Below are 22,645 nucleotides of genomic sequence, written 5' to 3'. Positions count from 1 at the left end.
TTGTTCATTTGCATAACGATTTTTTACATAAACACCCTGAAAAGTAAGTATACTTAAAACTTTATATTCCCTTAATTAGAAAGAAAAATGATGCTTTAAATTTACTGTCACATTTATAGCGAAAATACAGTTACATTTAATCTAAAACATTTCTCCCTGCCTAGACCCACTACTAGGAAGATTTCCGTTTGTCATTTCATGTGTTATGTTTGACTGATACCAGATATGGGCTAGCACACAAAATTGACGGCAATAATTTGCTTCCAGGGTTGTTACGAACAGCTGAAATTAAGATGCAACAAAATACTTGCTTCGTAAAAACGCTTGAAATTTCAATTATAAGTACAATTTCCAACATATCAAAAAAATCTGGAAAAATTCTCAAAAGTATTATTATCATTTACAAAAAGCGGGAACATGGAGAGACACGATAATATTAAAATAGCTGAACATTATAAAATCCATTTGATTACTGGTGGATTTATCACATCATTGGAATAAATCCCCGAAAACGAGTTTTCAGTTATTTAAAAAGTTAAGCTTGTTTTATTTACAGCAGATAAAACACTTGACATCAATAGTCTATGTACATAATCTGATGTTTGTTATTTTTAAATCCACTAATTCATTTAATCTACTCAGGTTTATTTGAAGTGGACCCAATGACAATTTCTTTTTGATTTGCACAGCCTATCTTTTGTGAACAACTTCTCTTCATTCACTGAACTAAAAACACATTAACATTATTTTCTCTTAAATCCGAGAAAAGTAAACATTCATTAAACATCCCTTCCTTTTTATGAATTTTACATGTTTTTGTATGAAGTAAAATACGTGGATGTGATTAAAAAGTCAGTATTTTTCATTTTCATTCCTTGATATTAAAATTCTTTTACAGTATTAGTATTCTCAACACACTATCCAAACATAAAGCCCCACATTTGTTAACCTTCCAGATATATTATTTAGGAAACCAACTCATACTTGGAGGACGTCAAGAAACCATAAATCGCGCATTGATCATTAATCAACGCAGAGAATCAATGAAAAGAATAATCCGAAGCCCAGTTTATGTGAGTGAAATTCAAAACGGTAGTTTGCCAGATATCCAATTTTCGTAGTTTTTAGGAATAAGGATCATTAATTAATTTAGACATCGCAGCGAACTTCATACTGTTGGTGGTTTCCTGAATGATTCAAATGTTATTTGGGAACCATCCGAATATGTACATGACACGACCTAATCCCAATTATGACATATAATTAATTCAACCCGGCTTAACTAAAATTGTTTCGTAGTTTGGTAAATAATTTAATACGTCGGGAATTGCTTCGATATATATCTGATGGGTAGAGACATTCCTTATTATAAAATCTTTGCCGAAATAAATAAAAACATATTCATTTATTACCTCATAGGTTTTCTTGGGTTTCTTGCTAATGAGGAAACATACCCTAATGGGTGTATTTATCTTACTGTCTTTTTTCCCCGAGTATCTCAGCTAAATTTGATGTGGTGCATTTTATACGTAATTGTAAGCAACGGTGATAAATATGATTTGTCACGTAAATCAGGGGTTCATTAGGAAAATGTTCCCTTCAATCTACGTCAACCTCATGCCACTGTTCTGTAGATGAACTAAATTCTTGTTCGAATCCTCAGTGATTGCTATTGACTTGTCTGCTTCATTTCATCAAACTATTAAAAAATTAATTTAAAAAATGTTTAAGCAGAGCTTCACTCGCCTGTATACAACGAATGCATGTTACAGCGCATTTTTGAATAAAGATTTATTAAGTAATTTTTGGTAAGGATAAACATATTGATAGGTATAATGTAACACGATCAACGTTAGTTTGTTCTACGAATTTCAGGATCGAACCAGAGACTTCACATGCAAGGCAAACCACTGAGCTACACACCGCAAGCGCTAAGCACGTCGATATGTTATTTACAGAGCAACACTGCTCATAGGACAATAAAATAATACTTAAAACAATAAAGAAAAATAAGTTCTGTAGCCATTGAGCCAATGTTACAAATTTTATTTTCCTACAATAACTCAATGTGTAAGGTGAAACATATCAATTATTCATAAATCACATATAAAAGAACATGTTAAGAAAATTAGGAGATGACATCATCAAATGATTGGTGGGGATGAATGGATAAATTTTGGTTAATATTTTACCATCTAAAGAAAGTACCTACACTTAAAATTTCGCAGTGAAGGGTCCATTAGCTTCAGAGATTATCTGTTTAACAAAATACCAAAAATAGGGTTTACTGTGCAGTACGTAGGTACATAATATTAAAATAATGTACCCGATTAAAAATTAAAGTGACATTCTGTAAAATTTTACTTTTCGTCTTTTGTATAATCTTTTCTCTAAAACAAAATTAACTCTGTATGTGACCATACTGAATATTTTGAGTTGGCAGTTTACTTTTTAAAATCACCGCAAATGATTTTATAATAACCAAAAAGAACTGTGGGTTATAAAAACATGTGAAAGCTTAAAGACATATTAAATAAATACTTGAAAGTTGTCTTAAATAATAAGCACTTAAATTACTTGTAATACCCACAGATTATCAATAAGTACTAATTTAATAAAAGCACAATTAAAAGACTCAGTTTCTATCACACTTGAATCTTCTCTAAATTTATTTGTTTTCAATTAATAAAAAATCAGTCTGTAAGTAGTCTCAACGCTGCATCTTTTCTACAACAGACAGATGAACTATGCCAAAACACTTGAGTCACGTCGTCCAGAACGTTACTCCTGTTGTTACGTTGGAATTGTATTTTATATTACATTATATTTTCTTTTTAATAAATGTGAATATGGCACATTAAAAAAATTAAATCTGATACTAAACACACATCAATCACATTCATAATCAGGAAAAAACTCATTTTGGCTGTACCAATATTGCAGCAATTTGACTTTTATCTGTTGAGTGATACATATTGATTAAGTATCTAGATTAACATAAACGATACCATGACGATTATCATTAAATATTTATTTCCTAACAAGCAATTAGAATACAAATCAATAGAAAAAAATTATCATTGGAACTTTTCATCAAATGTAACTTATTTTTAATTTTGGTTATCATAGTGTTAGTGTTTTCCGTGTTTTAAAGTTTAGAAAAAAGTGGAGTTTGTATTTAAAGCGGGTTTGATTCTCCATTATTCGCACCTTATGAAAATTTGGTGTATGATTAAACTGAAACATTAACACACAGTAACAACTGTGTATTTATTTATTAAGTAGTTAGAACTACAAACTTCACCACCAATATATATAGTTCAATCCAAAATCAGTTCTACGGTTAGCTGTCAGCCATATCATGGCTAATTCATTAGCATCACATGTGTGTTTCAACATTCACAAATTCAGATTTCAACTTTATTTCAGATACTTTAACTACATACCTGTGTTAACCATAACGTGTTCAAAATAAAAGAGTAATTGAATAAACCTGTAATTATTTCATTACAAAACAAAAATATTCCACTCGCTAAATTATTTAAAGATATTGTTGCTAAAATTGAAATATATCATGGTTATTTGTTCACTAGTACAAAAAATACCTATTTTCGAGGCGAGTAAAAGGATTGTTGACGAGGAAAATCGAAACACTTTCAGTTAATTTAAAACATTTTTTCCCAAACAAAAATAATATTAAATTACGTACTTTTAACAAAATCAACAAACAAGCAAACAACTTCAAATACATATACACATACATTAATAATATTTAACATTAAAAGTTACATTATAATTTGTACAATTCGTGAACCAATAAGTACGAAGTGGGTTTGGTTTATTTGTTACTACATTATTTGAAACACTATAATACTTACTACAAATTCACTGTTCATATCATCATCGATGTTAAAGAATGCATTAATCTTTAAGCTTTTTGAAACACGTGAAAAAACACGATCAAAAACAGCTATGAATTTTTGAAGATTTGTCTTTGATGGAATTTTCATCTTATCAGGTTACGGTCAATTTGAAAGTATATATGTATATGAGTTGAAAATTAAACAGTGCAACAAAAACTTTCAAAAATTTATTACTGTCTTTTTTGATCGTGTTTTTCATTACTCTCTCGGTATTTTCAAGCTTCATTTTGTAAAGTTGGTCCAGTCGTTGTGCTCCTATTGTATATCAACAATGAGTGCAAATTAAAAACACTGCTTCAGAAAAGCACCAATTTCTTTCAATACGAGATTAGAATATTATCTAATAATGATGCAATATGATTTCGCATTTAAAGTTACTTTGAATACTATTAATCAATTAATCAACAAGATATAAGAAGATTAGTACATTATGGAACTAGTGGATGAAGTTGAATTTCAACGGCGAGAGTGATTTTTTCACACGAGCGAGTGCAACGAGCGAGTGCGAAAAAGAAACTCGAGCCGTTGAAATTTCTTCATCCGCGAGTTGCATATACTATTTTTTCTAAGAAATTAGGAAATAAATGTTTGTTTATGGTAGGTATTTTATTTTTGAAATACATTAACTGTAATAGAACAATTTGTGCAATTATCACCAATAATATTTACACTTTTATCGTAAGTATTATTTGAACTTGTATCTTTGTTTAAACTTAGTTGGCTGCTTCCTGTATCAATAACTGCACTTGTATCAGATTCGAAAATGCCGCATTGGCAGCATTCAAAATTTCTTCAGAAACTTCGTCAGTCTCACTCATGTTCATTGTTTTCACTTGTGTAAACTAGCAGTATTAAACGTCAAACACTAACGGGTCGTCCAGCCTAGGCGTCATGATTTTCGAAGCGCGCGAAGCGGACGGTGCGGTCGGTGCAGGCGATACGCGACACGTTTCGCTAGCTGCGAAACGCTCAGGCTGGACGACCCGTTAAAATCGTAGACGGCCGAGTATTTTTCCACTAGAGGGTGAAATGAAATTTCATCCACTGCCAGCGATGGGAAAATGACAAACTTCAACCTTAATGAGTAGAAAAACAATTTTATTAACAGAAATTAACTTTCTGTACTTTCCGTAACTCATCCCATGAATCGCGTATAGTTATTTCAAATGCTTCTTTTGGCTTAAAAGTAACAGCGACAGTTCTAAAATCGAATTTTTCGCTCATGCCTGTTTCACACGCTGTAGTGGGTAGTTCATATGACCAAAATAATTTCTGTTAGTCCTCTTTTCTATGAAATGTTTTGTTATTCGTGCAACTGAGGAAAATTACATTTTGATATTTTATCTTTAATATCGCCCACTTTATTTATCGAATACGTGATTTGCAATACCGACAGAAACACATATGGCGTGCACTAGCTCAATGTCACATTGCAATTGCATACACCAAAGATAATAAAAACTATTATGTTTTTAGATCTAATGTTATGATTATGACATAGAATCCAAAAGTAAAATATCATTTCCTTAGTTTTAATTATTTTGCGTTTTACCCGAGTATATCTGAGTCGATTGCTCTAATATTATCCACAAGATGTAATTTTCGTTAAAATTTTCAGGTAAATGCTCCCAGTAGGGACATTGCACAGCTACCACTGGGAGCCAGTACTCTCTCTTTTAAAATAATGACAATTAAATGCTTATATTTTGTATTAGTACGATTTTACAAATATCACGCATAAAAGCAAACGTTTCTCCGGGTTAGTTTAAAGCGGAAGTTTCTTTCTCATTTTATAAATATTTTATACAAAACTAAAATGAACAATGTTTTTTCATCAACCGCCAAATGTTCCTAAATATCAACGTATCAATAAATTTGAGCGTCCTTTGGTGGTTGTTATTATACTTATTACCACTTAATATGAGCTACTTGTATTTCCTATAACGACAAACTCAATTGACTATAATCAAATGTTAACCTGTTTGTATTACAGTTTCTTTTTTGCCGAATCAATATCGAAATTATCGAACACTTTTAGAAAAGCTGATGAACTTTATTATTATTTGAATAATTCATTCAAAACTTGTTCACGTGCAATAATACTTATAGCTTATATCTGACGTCTATAGTTTTGCTGGAAATCACAACACATCGACTTTCAAATTGTACAACAAGCTGTATATTATGTTTTCTTCATCATTATAAAATTCTTAATCTGAGGTATAAGGTTCATACGCTTTTGTTAATATTTTATATCATATGCTACGATTTTCAAAAACGATCCAGAACCAAAATGTTTTTCACAATTTCCACTTGAATTCATTTAAATAGCAAAGCTCATTTTGATCAATTACTAAGTAAAGAAATAAATACTTAGAAAGCCACCAGGTCTCGTTTACACCTCTGGTACATGTTTTTAATATCGACTTCGGTTTCAAAATAATTCGCTTCTATCAAAGAATTGTTACCGATGCATAAAATTAACGTTACAATTTGCAAACAAAATGTTGTCTCGGTGCCAAACTGTTTATTGTTAAAGAAACGTTAAAATAACCACAGGAGTAAATACCCTCAGCGACTGAAATCCGCTCCAAAAGGAAAAAAGTGTTTCCAGTGAATTTTGCCATTAGAAAATGTTTCGATCAACATTTCAGCAAGTACACGTATGTCAATTCCCACAAGTGCAGTGTAATACTAAGGGAAAAACTGGGATGTACAAGCACAATGCCCCTCCACAGGTCTATGAATCAGGCTTGCATTTAAAGAAGAAGAAAGTTTAAAGAATAAAAATTATAATAAAATTAATAAACAAAAACAAAACGGATTCATTAAGCACAAGTACAAGAACATATTAATTTATAAAATATTTCAAGTGACGTTTACTAAGCAAAATTTTTAGGTGATGTCCTTATGGTCAGCCTTTTACCATCTACACGTTTTTCCTAACACACAAATAAAACTGCCTAACAAAAGTTGTCAGATTTTGTATTCATATATATTAAACCAGATGTAGAAGTTTTAACGCTAGAAAGAAATAAGATGATCATATTATTTATATTTAAGAAATCAGAATTGCGAATGCTCTACTGGAAGAGGATAGTCCAAGAAAACAATTTCGGTCATAATTATCTCTTTATTTGCTCCTTATTTAGTCGCGACAGGATTAGTAGAAGTTAGGGTAGGTACAAAAGTTGTTTACAGTTCTGAACCATGGTTACAAGACCTTAATAGAAGAATAAAGTATGGTTAAAGGAAAAATAGAAAATTTACAAACAAGTAGGTATATCATAACGTTTTTCTACCTGAGTAGTTTCAAATTTTCTATCTTTGAAAATTTTAAACTCTAAAATTTCCAGCAAGACGTTGAAAACTAGCACTGTGTTTACAGAAGAATTAATTCCATTCTGTCTAAATTTTGATTCAAGTATATTTCACGGTTTTCAAGTAAAATATTTTTGAAAAGTTTTAAGACAAAATTAATTTGTGCAGAAAAACACATAATAAATATGTATAGTAGATTTCAAATGAATCTGCATTGCGGGTGACCTTGACAAGTTGGAGTTACATTAGTACGAAAGAAATATAAATATCCCTCCTCGTCCGTCAGATTTAGGGTTGCTACACCTTGCTGTCATCTTGAAAGAGCCTTAACATCTGATTGTTTGTCAGTCCTTCACCTTAACCCAAAGTGTTTGACAGCAACTGTCAAAATCGTATAGTCATCTTTAAAGTCTAGTGATTTATTTAGTATCTATATTAAAATACGTTCACACGTTTAAAGCCAACGTGATGCAGATTTATCTGAAAAGGACTATATGTATTTAGTAGTATCGCGAACATAGTGGATCTGCTTTATTACAAGTTATGCTAACAATGTGCACCACAATTTACCGCCATAACTATAATTATTAGACTCAGTTTACGGACCCACTTAATCACGTCATTAACTTCATGACGCAATTAACTGATCACGTGATCAAACTCAAACAGTCAAAGTCCCAAATTCACCTATTAATCGCACGTCAGATTTTTATTCGAATTAAATTTTTATTACACCGACCTAATAAATCTTTCACAAATAATTTGTGTCACCACACAAACTTCCTTTCTTAAGAAATGTGAGGAAAAAAGCTAAATACAGTGGACGCCGCTTAATGTGATCACTTTGGGACCTAGACAAATTGATCACACTAACCGACTGATAACAATAAGCGAAAACCACCATCAGAGACACTAAAACTTGAAACAAAGCAAAATCATGAACAAGGCAGTGTTCATTATGCTGATAGATGAAGGTACATAAACATTGAAATTTATTTTTATGTTCGTTATCATTCTGAGAAGGGAACTCTTGATTTCCTTTGGTTATTTTAGAAGTTTGTTGAGAAAGGGCTGAGATTTTTTTTCTAATAAGCTGAGATCTAGTCGTTTTGACGTGCTCATTTTTACATAAGTATCACTCGAATTTAAAACAGAAAAAATTCGTTCATTCAAAAGACGAAAAGGCACTGATTACTAAAGTCTATCACTGATTGTGGCTGTACAAAGTGAGTACCATAAGCTAATGTACCTTTTGCGACCAATGAATGTTCATTAAAACACAATTCTAGTTTCAGTCGTCTCGCTTCTCCAAAAAAAGCAATTACCGCTTGTATAAAAATTGCGAGATTGATCACAATAAGCGAAATATTGATCACAATAAACGGAAAAACTGTAATGCATTGGTATTGCGTGGGCCCGTTCCAAGCCATTTTGATCACACTAAGCGGTTGATAACATTAACCGTGATCATATTAAGCGGCGTCTACTGTATATAATGTACATCTAATGTGTACAACAATATGTCAAAATAAGTTTAAGTGTGTACATTGCTGACACACTTAATTCAAGTTTTATCAAGCACAGTGACAGCAGATAAAATTTACAAGCTTATCACCGTGATTTACAAACGTTATCACGCCCATGATTTCTAACCTTCAAAGGCAGATTTGCTCAATTTTAAGTGCTACACCACAGATCGTATTTAAAAATACACTCAATACAATGAGACATTGTAGAAGAAAACAAGCAATACAAGTTATTCAAAATTTAAACTTTATTTCAAATCCACACAAGTGAATGTCAGTTTTACCCCCAAACAAGCAACGGAAAAACTTTAAATTATCTACTAATGTTTTTCAGTTAGAGTAAAGTTGGATTAATCTAAGAATGAACGTCGCGAACATTTCATATCAAGAAATAAGTTATTAATATCGAAAGTTTTTCAAAAAAAGTTCATGTTTAGCCGAATTTTACAATTCTCTTTTCGTGGTTAAGATATCTAAAATATCTCCACATCTTCATATTTTTATAAAATCTTTTCTCCATCATTTGGATTGTTGGCGTACGGCTTAACTTGCGCAACAATTGTAGCTTTCAACTACAATCTGACGTTCATTTAACTTGACTGTTGGTTATATTAAATATATGTAGGTAAATGTTTCAACATCGAGCGCCAACTTGAGAATGTCTCTGATTGATCGCATGTTGCTAAGGATGATAAATTAATCTGCTTGTGTCTCCATTTGTTTCATTACACTGACAATTTCAAGGAAAACATTAAAATAAAATCTATCACGGTAAATTCTTTAATGTTATAGCAGTAAGTGCAAAACTTACTTGACTTTCATACTTGTAAATTAAATATTCAGCTTGCAGAAAAAAGTCGCCGTATTAGCAATTATAAACAGTTGTGTTTTTTGATTACTGTGAAAATGTATGTATGAGTTTTCTTACCGCCGCACGTGTGGCTACTACACCCATAACGAATTTGGTAATTGCATAATGTTCCAAAATAATATTTTTATAGAAATACACAAACTTAAAAGTCCGCTTGAAAAAATACTCCTTCTACATGACAAACGGTCTACATCATCAATAATAATGAGTGCCAAATTTTTGTTATGTTGGAACCATAATTTAAACTAACAACGAAACAATTTGAATCTCTCTTGATAATAATTTATCGATTTTGGATCCTCCACATGAGTCTGTTTTTGTTTCTTGGTTAATTAAGAAATAGAATTTATTCTGCTCCCAAAGCGCATTAGTTTCTTGAGCTTATTATAGGGATTTGGAGCGAATCCAAAACGAAAGCTCCAGAGCGAACTTTTAGCTTTTTCCATAATAAAAAAAAAGAAAACCCACAACATATATGCAAAATTTTATCATACGAGTGGAAATATAAATATATAAGTAGCGTTCCAACTCTTTTATGAGTTTTCGGGATAAGAAAAAACATTCCTAACAAACCCGTCAATTTCCCACACATTTTAATCCACAAGCTCCAAGGACTCGAAGTGCTCGTAACCAGCTTTGTATATAGTATCATTTTATTAATGTAATCAGTTGAATTCGCACTCTTCGAGTATCCAGCATATGTGCACAAATATTAATGTTGATTTTCCCCTTGGAACAGTGGCGTGGAATTAACACGATCAATATACCCAGCTCGTGAATTGCAACAAATATACAGGATGTATAACAAGAGTAAGTAGCTTGAAAATCAGACGACAGAAATATAAACAATGAGATAAAAATAAATCAGTTGGAATTATAATAAATGATGGAATAAAACTGTCCATTCGATTACGTAAATTCTTCATGTGATGAGGTCCAATTTAAACTTTTCTGATGTATCATCTAATCAGACACTGATTTTTTTATAAATCTTGCACTCATACTGACTTAAGAAAATTATATTCCTGTCACGTATTTCCAGAGTTAGATACAATTTTTGAAACGTGATGCGTCACGAAATGTGAATCGAATCTAATTTAATTCCTGATGATTTTGATTTCCTCTGAGAGTCTCATTTACATTATTTTTTACAGAATATATACATTATAATAAATAAAAAACGTCCTCTAGTTGGCAATGGATAAACACGCGGTGTTCCTCGTCGCTTGCTACGCACAAATGGGGCTGATAAAGGTAGCTGATCGATCGATCATCCAATGCCAATTACACGACGATTTTCGTTGATATCCTGCACTGTCTCAACAGTAGACCTGAAATTTGCGTCTGCTACATATTTTAAAACAGTTAACAATTATATGTAAACCAGTAGATTTTACAAAACGGTTTCTCTACTTATAACAGATTTAAATAAATATGGCTATTGTGGTGCAAGTTAATTTCAAGTTAACAATGAAATATCACTATTTCTGAAAAAAAAAAAAAAATATTATCTGTACACATAGGTATACAACTTTGTTATAACAATTTTTATCCTAAATTGCTTGCTTTTGTAGTATCTACTTAGATAATAATTATGGTTTATTTCCTATGGTGTCATCTTTCCGGAAAGGGGTGGACATGCAAAGTTAAGACGCCAATTAACAACAGAAAACCTTAATTTTATCTTAGTTAATGGTTTATATCTACCGGTAAGCTCCTTATATCTACAATCTTTAAGTGAATGAATATTTTTGCTTGGAATTTATGTCTGCTGATAAAAATATAGCTAATTTGGGAGAGTTGTATAACCATTCTATTTATTTCAAGACGCGGTTTCTATTTTCCGACGAACTTTCATTTGTGAAGAATTTTCAATATTAATTTTATATAGTTTAAGAAACTATTACAATGTAAAAATTATACGTTCTGTATACCTACATATTAGAACATATTTCTTGCTTTGCAATTTTATTATATGACGTTACTCTAGTTATTTTACGAATTTCCGGAGTGTGGTTGCCAAATTACAAAAATTAAATGGACCGTTTTTGAGAAAATTTCGAAGATATTTAACTAATAAAATTTTGGGATGACGGTATCAGATTTTTGATAAGATGAATATTTTGAATAGCTCTCAAAGGGGAACGAGAAACCGATATTTTCGTATTTTACAGCTGTGAACCGTCGAGAAAACATTAAATTAGCGATTTGTCAAAACAGTCCTATTACAATGCTTCTCTAATTTACACTCGGGAAATAAGTTAAATGAGTGAAAATCCAGACAGAACAAATGAACAGATATCATTAAATCATGAAAGCATAATACAGGCGTTTATTATTTTTTACTAAATAAATCAACATTTTATTTCGTGTATTCAAAAAATTCATTCAAAAAGTAGCTAAAACATTTTATAGAAATAATCGTAACTCTCGGAGGAAAAAGGTTAGCAAAACAAAATCTGCAAATAAAGTATTAGCTCATTGTGTATCTCTCACCCTTCTTAAAATACGAAAAAATAAAAAACTCATTTCGTAATTAAAATGCATGACCGTTAAAATTATATTGTATAACAAATAAAAAACTGCTTAATAGAGCTTGAAGGCGCATCTATATTCAAAGATGTCTGCAACCTAATTATAAAAACCATGACGCCTCATGAAAATTCCGAGATCACAACCCTCTAGAGGTCAGGCAAAGGTCAATGTTATCTTTATACCGATTTTCTTATACGCATAACACAATTTCTTGCTCGTAACTTCATTACTTTCCCCACAGAAAATGGGATCATTTTCTGAACCTAAAAGTACAAAGCAGCATGCTAAAGAAATGAAATCCATTCCGTCCTTTGTCTACATTGCATTATATTCATTATGATATTTATAATATTATCAATATTACAACGATTTAACGTGTCTGCGCAGATACGCCTAAACTGTTTCTTCATCGTCTTTGTCAAGACCGAAAATTAATCGTAGAGATTGCAGTTGAAAATCGTATAATATAAAAACTTCAATTTGCGGAAAATCAGGGAATGCCAATATTAATAAACTTTTGACCATTTTATGCCAGTTCTTTGAAAATTAGAATAATATTTAAAAAATCGTACACATTTCCAGAAGTAATTATTATCTCTTTCGGGTTTTTTAAATAAAATGTGATAGTAAGTGTAAGTAATATAAACACTAAAAAAACATGTTCTCTAAACAAATAATCTTTACCTGTCGTTTAACAAGCCGCTCCTAACTTCAAATTACTTTAAGATTTCAACAACCAGTAAGCTCAATTAGTCTTAATTTTCTCTCCTTCAAGTCAACATTATAGTTTTATCCTCTTAGTCAGGATATAATACAACATCAACAGTCAACACCGATCAAGGAGGAATGGAAGCTACAGCCATTATCGTCGTTAAACACATAATCCTGGTTTTTAAATATTTCTGGAAACTAAACACAGGAAAATTTACTATTGTTAGTTGGTCTAACTATATTAAACAATGTGTCCACTCTACAAACATTTATAAAAATATATTGCGAAGTAATTCATTTCCTAATTTATTATCCTCCGAGTTACTGATAAAGTTTTGTAGGATCGGTGTAGAAGTGCAAATTACTGTCGCAGCGAGTCTTTTGAAAACTTTTTCTATTCCCTTGGTGACTGAAAACGTTCGATTTAAATTTAAAAAGCCAGCAATTACTATTAGCGTATCGAAACCCAGAACACGATCTAGTAAAAATCGTAAGAAACTACACTATACAACTCGCATTTAATACTGATCTATGAACTTTCCTATTTATAAAAAGTGTGGAAGTGTTTCATTTTTTATCATTTACATTTTTGTGTAAACAAATGAGACAAACAGATCAAATAACTCGGAAATGCGATGGATTGAGGTTTTCAATTGTACTCCTGTATCGTTACCTTAATAAAAAATATAGATGTATTATGCCATAATAGGACTGGTTGTATAAACTGTTACAAGACCAATAATATGAAGAAAAATGTTTGTCAGTGTTTGCTTTTACGCTATAAATTAGCAACGTTGTCAAAATAACCGTCATGTGGAAACAGAACAATATGAAGTGAAATACATTTCAATATTAAGCAAACAAGGGTAGAATCACAAGTGAATATTATTCTTTGTAAACTAGGGCAAGTCCTCACGGCATGCCTACCTATTTAAACATACTCACATTTAAATTTAATTAAGCTATTTTTGTCGTATTTTCTGCATTAGAATATTTTTTGCTTTTGAAAAAACAACGCCGCAACCGTGGCTGGTGTATGCAATTATTGTATCCCAAAATCTCTAATAAAGGAATAACAATTTTACAAATGGAGGAAATAAAATTAGTATACTGTGCTGAAACTGCAAAAATGTTAGAATCACATTTTTACCCCGGACTATGAATTACGGAATTATTATAATAAGTTTTTATGTGCTCGTAAATATGTCACTTGAACTTTGTAAAACGCTAGCTCCTTTACCTGTAATTTATTAATCTGACAGTGGATGCTTCCGAATAATCTGCAAGTAACTCCGCCTGAATTAACACTATACGTCTCTCAATATCTTCCTACATAAAATTGAATTTGTAATGCGATGATCTTATATATTATATACTTCCGGAGAAACAACTTGGTACAAATTGTACACTGACAATATACTTTTATTTTTATACATGATGTGAAAAAATATGAATAAAACTAAGTATTTATGGTATTGATTAAATCAAAAACGGCTCATTTAGTTTTCTTGAAATTCTAGAAACACAGTTTGTTATTAATGTTACCCTGTACATACAAAATTAATATATTTGTCACCACTAAAAGATTGATACGTCATCAGCATCACAAAATGTTATACGAAAATCTTATTTGAAATATGTAGCGTAACGTGCACCTTTACCCATGGTTTAATAATACTCTCCTATTCTCTTCGAAATTCCCAGAAATTTAACAACAGAATAATTAGTTTCCCATTGTTAGTACACAATATGGAATCTACTCATGGGATAAATTCAGTAATATCAAAACTAATATCTAGTATATGTCGATAACGCTGAAACAGGTCCATCTGTATTTTTACTTACGCTCTTGTTGATAGGACTAGTCGTGACATCATTCCTTTTCGAGCTATGACGTCACATGGTTTTTTCTAATAGATTGCTATACCTATTGTGTATGTTATTTTTGGATAGTACCTTTAAAAACCGTTTCAACAAACCACCTCTATTTTCAATAGTTTTTGAGTTTTTATACGCTCCATTTCAATGGTTTTATCAATTTCAAGAAAAGTTAAAAAACCTCTCAAAGTTGCCGATTGTTTCTTGGTAACACCAAAATTCAACTAATTTTCTTGTATTCTAATACCGTGCTATTAATGTGACTTCATAATCTATCAAAAACCGTTCCAACAAACTACGTTGCAATTAAAAAAAAACAAGTTTGGAATAAGTATACTAAATTAAGCTTCCTCCTTCAATCTAAAAACAATGAGATTTACAGAAAATCAATATGTCTATCCGTTTTCAAGATATTAATGCCGCGGAGTTTTATCTGTGATTCTCTATATGTATCGCGGCATTAGAATTGACTGAGTTTGTTGGCAGAACATACTTTTTAGACAAAAATGTGAAGTTTTCTTGCGTTTATGTTGGCATAACGGAAGTAATTGTGTGACCGATATGTCAATCGTGACATGCAATAAACTTAGGTTATGTTCTGGATACATTTTGAAAATTAGAAATGTCAACAATCTGTCAATCTTGACAGCTGACAACCAGAAATTATAAAAAACATCATGGTACCAATTTCAACTAAAAATCCACGATTGCCAACATAGTCAGTCATTTCTGATCAAGCGGTATATTGATTTTCAACAAAAAGTAAAAAGTTTTATCTACTATTTGACTCCAAAAAGTAATGGCTCGATAAAATTTTGAAATTTTAACAACCTCTTTTCAGTGTTTTCAGGCTTTTCAACATGTACATTTACCGTTTTTCTATTTTTACTTCCTAAGCGTAAAAATGTAGTGTTTTATTCAATAAACAGTTATTCCAATTCGTAGAAAACATGTTTTAGTTTAGTTTGTGTTTCACCGTAAGTACTATACAGGGTGTTCCTTGTATCTGTTTACGCCTGACAATTTTTGCATAGGCAACATATTAGTCACCCCAGAGACGACTTCGTCCAATTTATTTTTTTTTTTAATAAGCAATCATAGCAATTACAAAAAAAATGACAATGATGTGAACGCCAAATAATGCCAAAATTGAAAAAAATAATACTCAATTTATTTTAAAATGCCCCGCTACAAAAATGTAATACGAAAAAGACATAATAGGCATGCAGTCGTCACGTTTCCGACAGCGAGGGAAGTACTGTCCAAACTCTTTAGACCAATTTTTTTAATCAGAAATTAATGAATTTTTTTATTTCAATTACACATTTCTCAAAATTGTCCAAGTAATCTTTAAATTTGTTACTCTTTCGATATATTTAACAAGGATATTTAACAAATATGATCAAGAAGGCAAATAATTATCAACATAGTTTAAATGTCACATGTCAATAACATATAGTTTATCAGTAATTCTTAACCGCTACCGCAAAAATCTAAATTGAACATTTCCGTTAATATTTTTGTCAAATAAAGACATTTTTATTTAAAAATTTAAATTTGCGGGATATATTTAATAACAAATTATAGGTACAACTCTAAATTTGTCGCTTAAACATCTATTATATGTTGCCCACTCATTGACCCAATCGCTTTGTATGAAACACTCACTAATTATATCAACCAGCTGAATTAATATTAATAAAACTTGTAAAATACCATAGCTGGTGTGGAGGACATATGAATTACAATTCAAGTTAGGCAAAAGCATGTCGAAATTTTGCATGCACATTCTTCAACTGTTAAAAGGGACAAACAGAACACGGTTTTTGGTAATATATAAATTAGAATAAAATTTTAAAAAGGTACACATTAAATAAAAATTTCCACGTATTTATACAAAAATATATAACCACCAGCTCTTGTATTTTTTAAAACATCTAAACTCTCTCATAACTATATTGTTACTCACAAAAGGACAACTATTAAAAATCGTCCTAATAAAAAACAATGTATTATTAAAAATTCTAAAATAATAAAATTTGTGTATCTAAATTTACTTTATATTCATCAATTCCTGACAATCACAACAAAGCAACTTCAGTTTATATCACACTTCAATTTTGAGAGGTAAATCTATACAATTTTCGCATTTAAATTGATTCCACCCCTTATTGATTCATCAGCGTATCAGACAACCAAATTGACCAAGTTGCGCTCCTAATAATAGTACCGAAATCAATAGCTCCACACTCTATTCCCATCGAATTAACCGCAACAATAATTATTATTAAGCCCTGAACTATATACAATAGGAAATATGGTTCGTTACATTATGGTACATCCACCAACACGTAATATTACTATAATTCGACACAAACTATTATGATTAACTATTCATCAGGGTCATAACCGTGGAAACACTAGAAAAGTTTTTTCCGTCTTGTAAAAAAACTTTGTGCTTTAATGGGGGATGTTAATATTTTATCAAATTCAAATACGATTCCGCAAGCGACGCACCAAAATGCAAAAAATTAAACATTAGAAATAAATTTTATTCTCCTCCAGTGTACGAGTTTAAAGTTAGAGACACTCCTTTTTAAATTTTGGAAAACAATTTTTTTGAATAAAACTCAAGTGACTTTAATGATGCACCAGATCAATTTCCCTATTCTTTACTAAGACAAGATCCATCCGATGCATAAAACCAAACAGTACTATTCACAGGTGAAAAATTAGAAACTGTTACGAAGCATTTAATTTGTTAAGTATCTCAAACGAAGTATCCTTAAAAAGTTTTTTTTATAATTTCAGAAACTTTTAATGTAATACGAAATATAGAGACGAGCGAAAAGCTTTGAAGTTTAATTTTCATTGCTGCGTGATTAAACTCAAAGTAGCGGATTGCACAGGAACATTTTTGACAACATCATGAAAGTGAAAATACAAAGGTATTACACGGCAAATTTCCATTTGTAATCCTTTAAATACACCGCTTAGGATACCGCTATTAATAACGATTAATCAAATTTAAATTGCTGTAAATTTAAAAAAACTTTCATTTCAAAGTAGAGTGAAAACATTTGAATTACAGGAAACATCTGCGAGAATTTATATTGCATGTACTTAAGCAAAAATTTAAATTAACTATTTCTCAGTTTTTTTTTCAGTCTAACGAACCACTGAAACACGAGAGGGAATTCTAAGCAAGCAACTCATATGAAAGCGCTATGAGATAATTATGATTTTCTATAATTACTATAATTATTGTGAACCCTGATGAAAGGCAAAGACAGATTATGGGAACATAAATGGCATAATAGCATCGTAACATTTTATGCTTTTTGATATGATTGGTAAAAAACACTCATTCTGAACAACCCGACTAATAGCTATTTAACTGTTCTAGTAATCACAACGTGATAAATGGCAAACACTGCCTATAGTGTCTGCATCAAATACCTATCTTATAGCTGTGAACCAACCTCTGTTAACTAAACCTGATTTATGTACTGTGCTCAACTGCTAAAGATTTGTTTAAATTTTACTGCCTTGAATTTAATTTAGCTACCGTACCTCGGGACTAAAATCTTAAATGAATCTATTAAATCAGCTTTGTACAATTTCCGTCCAAGTAATTATCATGATTTATATTAACGAAACATCAACTTGCAAACAGCGTGAAAACAACCTCAAAAAACATTAAAAAATACTGTACCCATTGCGCATATTTTTGTGACTAATTGTAAACAATGTAATCCCTGCCATTAATAAAGATTGCAAATTATTATTTTTACACCTAATTTAAAGGAATGCGGGAAAATCCGTGGAGGTGGCGACACCAGTGTAGGTAGGTGTAATGCAGCGTCCGGCGGGGCCTTTGTCCGAGCCACTGGTTGATGGTTCCCCAAAATAGCCTACGAACTTTTGGCATAGTGGGAGAAAACGCATAGGTCTGCCACACTTACTAAAGATGTTCACAGGAAGCAAGCTAACTTAATAAAAACTTGGATCCCCGAGAGATACTTCAGTATTTTAAATAATTCACAATAAACACTAATGCAAAAATGACACTTCACATTTGAAGACAGAAAATTGTTAAGAAAAATGTGGTTCATGTTTTATTTTTAAAAATTGAAACATTACAATGCACTGTATGATTTCCTAATCGGTCTTCAGAAAAACATGTACACAGTGGTATTTGCTATGCAAACCAAGATTATCCCATGACTCGCTGTTGATTTTATTATTCATTTTGAACAACTCAGGAATAAATATAAAGAAAGGAAAGAAACTAAAAGTAATTTAAATTAAAACAAATCTCGCTTTTTTGAAAGATTATAAAATTAGATTTTGCGATGTTTGTTTTGTAATAACCTCTATAAAGTAAAAACGACCGGCATAAATAACACCCCCGCAGCCCCTGCACCGTAGGGGCACAAATTGCAGGGATTGTGCAAATTGCACATGTAACAATGTAAAATATATTTAAATCAGATAACCAACAGGAAAAAATCGACTGTCAGTAACAAAATCAAGCTTTAACTTCAAGTGTTTGTTTATACATCGGAAAAATATCACGTAGAAATTTGTTTGATGTGAATGAGTTTGTCGCCACAAAACAGAGGATAAAAATTATTAAGCCACAGTTGAACAGATTGTTGCTGGGGATAAATAACCAAATTTTGGTTAGCGTTTTACCTTCTACATGATATTCCTAACATATGTATGTACACAATTTGACAACAATCGGTCTAGTAGTTTCGGACATTTCGCCTTAGCTTACGCTCAAGAAGTAAAAAAGAAAAATTAGTTGAAAGTTGTTTCGACAGAACTTCCCTCGCTCTTGAAATAGAATGATAATTTCTTTTTAGTCACCCTGTATACGCAAATCCAAAAAATATGAATGCAATGATAAATTACAAGTACAGACGCATCATATTTTGTACATTTTAGATAGGAATTATTCGGCAAACTTTTGAGCTGACGTCATCAATTTTTTGGAGGGGATAAGCAAATATATTTTGACTAAAAGTTTATAACCTTAAAACATCTGCAATATTTCAAAGCATTCGGTTTAGCAGATTCAAAATTAAATTGCAAAATGTGTTTCCAAAAATCTTCGGGTAAAAACTCTATTCGGAGTTTAGGACTATGTTATTTTATACAATTTAAAACCCATTTGCTATGTACAATTTTGAAGTGACATCATCGCATTAGTGGTGAGCATGATTAGAGAAATGTTGGTTAGCGTTTTACTGTCTAATAAAAATCCGGGACGGCAGACAGACCGACAGACAGACAGGCGGAAACGGGAGACCTATTTCTTCGTCCTGTAGGGGCATGAAAGGTCGAGAAAACGTAAAAGTAGAGAGTCGGCCGACGGACTCGATTACAATGCTTCCTTCACTTACGCTCAGGAAGTAAAAATGGATATTATTTTCTAGATACGGAAGAACCAATTCTAGAATGTTTTAAGTTCATATTTTCTTCTCTGTCATTTTTCAGTTAACAAGGAAAGAATAAATTTGAACCTCAATAGTTTCAGGTTCAGGTTAAACATTCCAGCAAAATGGAGTAAAATTACATGCCATACAGTTAGAATATACGTAACCTGTAGAATTATACAGTTGTCCCAGATAAATTCCGCTGTTATACCTCGAGAACGGATAGCTATATTAAAATGCTGTAAACACCATTGTTTCTAGCTTGAAGGGGGAATTCAATTTAGCGCATCGCAAATATGATGCAACAGATTTTGATAAATCATGAAATTACGATTACGATAATATTTTTAAAACACGGATAACTGTTGTACATACTGTTTAACTCTAAATAATATAAATTATCTAAATGAAGGGATATAATATCTAGCTACCAAAGAAACAGATGTGCAAATACAATCACACTACTATCTACTCTTAAATTAATGTTATTTAGTATCAGAAATCTTGGACTAACACATTTCTTTGCTATGTGGAAAATGGTTGAATTTTTTTAATTTTGAAAAATACATATTATGAAAACTGAGTCAGAAATTAAGGTCCTACTCGATGGCCAACTGCCCAATGCCCCTAGATTTATTTTTATGGTGATACATAAAAGATTGGACGTATTTTGCGACAGTTGAGTGATTTAGAAGATAAAAAAATAGAATTAGGACGTCTTTAATACGTGGCCCTCTATTAACTGCGAAAATTTAAAAAATTAAAAAAACATAGTATTGCCTCTGGACGCCGACGGCATATATGTATATATATGTCACATTTGCAATGTACTAAATTAAGCTTTCCCCCTGAAGCTAAAAACAATGGCGTTACAGAATTTCAATATCTTTACTTGTTTTCAAAATATAAGACCCCAGAGATTTATCTGAGACACCATATGTATTTCTTTTTTATGTAAAAACTCTGTACTGTGTTTATTACCTTATCAGTTATCACATGCTAGAGTTGTGGCTACTTTTTTGCAATTTTGTCAGTAGTTCGCAAGGAAATATCAATTTTCGTTCGACAATTACAGTTACAGAGAAAAAAAACTCATAACTACAGAATAAGACGCCGCATTTTAACAAAATGTTCAACTTGAACCAGGAAAAAATGCTCTAATTTTACACTGTGAAATATTTGACCTCAAAAAACTTACCTTTTGGGGTACCTACAACTCAGTGAATTATGGAAAACTAATTACTACTTAATCATACTTCTACCACTTTCTTTTCTAAAAAAATCTAAATTACAGAGATAACTTAATTAAATTTCAGAACACAGCAATAAATTACTAAAACTACGCAATGTAATTGCCAATATTGAAAGTTTATACAGGTTATAACGCTAAGACAAATGTTTCGAAAAAAACTTGAGAATAATTAATATAAGAAATTTTATGATCACTGTATCATTTTCAGTTCTATTTAACAGTTTTCAAATGTGAAGATGCTCTAATATCTACCAGTACCAGTAATTCCATCTGGATAAATCATCAAAATAAAATTTCCGGTCACTTGAAAAATTTTATTAACTTAATATAAACGTTTATGCTACGTCTCAAAATGTAAGATAGTGTTTAAACTGTGTTGTAATTAAACATGATTTTTTTTCTTTACTACTGGCTAAAAGTTTCATTAGCTTTTCTGAACTGATTTGCTTGTGCTCAGACTATTTCGGTGTGGAATAGGTGTCACTAAAATCCACCAAGTCTATGAAGTGATGTTTAATCAGACTGTTAAGTGCTTCATCTAATTCTGATCGTGGAATTACGGTATAGTGTTGGAATTTACATCTATTACTTTAAAATGTACTTCTTTTAATTAAAAATACATAAGAAATTCATGCTGCGCATCTAGAGATAGAATGCCTTTTTTGCATTTTAAACTTTAGTATTCATACCACAAATGTCGCCTTGCAGTAACTACTACTCATATTCTTTTTGGACTATCTACAAAGCATACAAAGATACCGTTTGACCCTGGTGTAAGCGGAATAATCATTGTAAAACGAAATACATTTTCAGTTAAAAATATGCAGTTTATGTTTTTTAATATTTAGTGCCTTAATTAAAAAGTTGGTGGCGTTTTTAAAAACACGAAAAAGAAGGAGCACGTTTCTTATCCACCTTAGTGTATGTAGATTTTACGAATAAACCAGCAACTTTTAGCTTTTGCTTTATCTAACAAATGTATATTTGCTTTTTACATCATGCAGTATCTACATGACGTAAAAAAAACATTGAGCGTAAACGAAGGTTATATTTTGATATTTGATTTACTGATAACAAAATATCTAAAATTTCCGTATTATAAATTACTTCAGAATTATTATAACAAAAAATATGTATTACACCTACAGAGCATAGGTCGCGATTTAACACAAATTTTGGTTAAA

General features: G+C 31.2%; 1 protein-coding gene across 16 annotated transcripts in view; it reads right to left on the bottom strand.

The window, feature by feature from the left end:
- Camkii (Calcium/calmodulin-dependent protein kinase II) overlaps positions 1-22,645 on the bottom strand; it is a 103,102-nt gene that overhangs the window by 73,885 nt on the left and 6,572 nt on the right. The window lies entirely within an intron of this gene.

The sequence above is a fragment of the Zophobas morio genome, unplaced genomic scaffold, assembly GCF_036711695.1.
Source record: "Zophobas morio isolate AGI-343-1 ecotype UQ-CSIRO unplaced genomic scaffold, CSIRO_AGI_Zmor_V1 ptg000024l, whole genome shotgun sequence".
Classification (NCBI taxonomy): Eukaryota; Metazoa; Arthropoda; class Insecta; order Coleoptera; family Tenebrionidae; genus Zophobas; species Zophobas morio.
Note: the sequence above shows the minus strand (reverse complement) of the source record. Positions and strands in the feature narration are given on the sequence as shown.